We start from the raw sequence: 3,128 nt of genomic DNA on the forward strand, positions 1-3,128 counted from the left end.
AACATTTTAATGTACAGTCGTGGCCAAAAGTTTTGAGAATGACACAAATATTAATTTCCACAAAGTTTGCTGCCTCAGTGTCTTTAGATATTTTTGTCAGATGTTATTATGGAATACTGAAGTATAATTACAAGCATTTTATAAGTGTCAAAGGCTTTTATTGACAATTACATGAAGTTGATGCAAAGAGTCAATATTTGAAGTGTTGACCCTTCTTTTTCAAGACCTCTGCAATCCGCCCTGGTATGCTGTCAATTAACTTCTGGGCCACATCCTGACTGATGGCAGCCCATTCTTGCATAATCAATGCTTGGAGTTTGTCAGAATTTGTGTGTTTTTGTTTGTTCACCCGCCTCTCGAGGATTGACCACAAGTTCTCAATGGGATTAAGGTCTGGGGAGATTCCTGGCCATGGACCCAAAATATCGATGTTTTGTTCCCCGAACCACTTAGTTATCACTTTTGCCTTATGGCAAGGTGCTCCATCATGCTGTAAAAGGCCTTGTTCGTCACCAAACTGTTCCTGGATGGTTGGGAGAAGTTGCTCTTGGAGGATGTGTTGGTACCATTCTTTATTCATGGCTGTGTTCTTAGGCAAAATTGTGAGTGAGCTGAGAAGCAACCCCACATATGAATGGTCTCAGGATGCTTTACTGTTGACATGACACAGGACTGATGGTAGCGCTCACGTTGTAATCTCCGGACAAGCTTTTTTCTGGGTGCCCCAAACAATCGAAAGGGGATTCATCAGAGAAAATGACTTTACCCCAGTCCTCAGCAGTCCAATCCCTGTACCTTTTGCAGAATATCAGTCTGTCCCTGATGTTTTTTCTGGAGAGAAGTGGCTTCTTTGCTGCCCTTCTTGACACCAGGCCATTCTCCAAAAGTCTTCACCTCACTGTGCGTGCAGATGCACTCACACCTGCCTGCTGCCATTCCTGAGCAAGCTCTGTACTGGTGGTGCCCCGATCTCGCAGCTGAATCAACTTTAGGAGACGTTCCTGGTGCTTGCTAGACTTTCTTAGGTGCCCTGAAACCTTTTTCACAACAATTGAACCACTCTCCTTGAAGTTCTTGATGATAAATGGTTGATTTAGGTGCAATCTTACTGGAAGCAATATCCTTGCCTGTGAAGCCCTTTTTGTGCAAAGCAATGATGACGGCACGTGTTTCCTTGCAGGTAACCATGGTTGACAGAGGAAGAACAAGGATTGGCACCACCCTCCTTTTGAAGCTTCCAGTCTGTTATTCAAACTCAATCAGCATGACAGAGTGATCTCCAGTCTTGTCCTCGTCAAGGGGCGGCAGGGTAGCCTAGTGGTTAGAGTGTTGGACTAGTAACTGGAAGGTTGCAATTTCAAACACCCGAGCTGACATGGTACAAATCTGTCGTTCTGCCCCTGAACAGGCAGTTAACCCACTGTTCCTAGGCCGTCATTGAAAACAAGAACTTGTTCTTAACTGACTTGCCTGGTTAAATAAAGGTTAAATAAAGGTTTTAAAAAATGTTTTAAAAAATGTAAAACACCTGTGTTAACGAGAGAATCACTGACATGATGTCAGCTGGTCATTTTGTGGCAGGGCTGAAATGCAGTGGAAATGTTTTTGGGGGATTCAGTTCATTTGCATGGCAAAAACTTTTGTTATTGACCAAATTGTAACGGCGTTCTTCGTTTGTTGAGAGAGAGTCGGACCGAAATGTAGCGTGGTGGTTACTCATGTCTTTAATGAAAAAAGTGACGGTACATGAAATAACGATAAATACAAAAAAACAACAAACGGAACGTGAAACCTAATACAGCCTATCTGGTGAACACTACACAGAGACCGGAACAATCACCCACGAAATACAAAGTGAAACTCAGGCTACCTAAATACGGTTCCCAATCAGAGACAACAAGAAACACCTGACTGATCGAGAACCGCCTCAGGCAGCCCAAACCTAACTAGACACACCCCTAATCATAGCAATCCCAATCCTATAAAACCCCAATGCGAAACACAACACGTAAACCCATGTCACAACCTGGCCTGACCAAAATATATAACGAAAACACAAAAACCTAAGACCAAGGCGTGACACAAATACTTATTTTCCACCATAATTTGCAAATAAATTCATTAAAAATCCTTGTCTGTCATAGTTGAAGTGTACCTATAATTACAGGCCTCTCTCATCTTTTTAAGTGGGAGAACTTGCACAATTGGTGACTGACTAAATATTTTTTTGCCCCACTGTAAAACCAAATACTTTTAGACTTTTACTCAAGTCGTTTTTTACTGGGTGACTTTCACTTTTACTTGAATAATTTTCCATTAAGGTATCTTTACTTTTACTCAAGTATGACAATTGGGTACTTTTTCCACCACTGGTCCTTTGGCAGGGCATGCAAACCAGTTAGCTGTGCATCCTGCTGGAAGCATGCATGCATGGTCAATCCGTATAGGGCTTTCAGTCTACAACCGTCATGATCCTTTGAACGCATTGGAGGCGATGAAACAACGGAGCACCATTCAATGAAGGGAAGCATAGTGGTCTGAGAGGCGATTTGCAGGAGGAGTTTGGCAAAAGGGGGCATTATTTGATGACATAATTGTAATCCAAACCCAACCTTAATATAGGCCTACTTGTGACACACTGAGGTTCCAAACTCCGTTTTAGACGAGACTGACTTTATGACCAAAATTATCCTATTTACACTTTTTAGTACATTTTGACACTAGAATACATGTTTCTGACTCATTTTGATGCCAATTGGTCCGTTTTCAAAATGATTAGTTGGGTTTTAGTGCCAGTTGCTCTTTAATCTCATAATACATTTTCCTAATTTATTCCCATGTGTTATAATATAACATGTCCATGTCTTGTCATGTACAGTAATGTGTATGATAAAAATATCACATCTAACAATAACATAAAAACTCAGAAGCAAGCATGTCATATTGACACACACTATTTGGGGCATCAGTTGTGACAGCCTTCATTGAATTGTAGCCTTCTTCTGTAGTCTCTCGTCAACTGAAATGTTGGCTAGCGGAGGCGGATGAGTGTATCAGCGCTAAGCCAATGGGCACAGCCGAGGGGGCGGTATATATGGTAATTTACAAATGGGCTGCAGCCAGCTGTT

Source organism: Oncorhynchus kisutch, linkage group LG4, assembly GCF_002021735.2.
Source record: "Oncorhynchus kisutch isolate 150728-3 linkage group LG4, Okis_V2, whole genome shotgun sequence".
Lineage (NCBI taxonomy): Eukaryota > Metazoa > Chordata > Actinopteri > Salmoniformes > Salmonidae > Oncorhynchus > Oncorhynchus kisutch.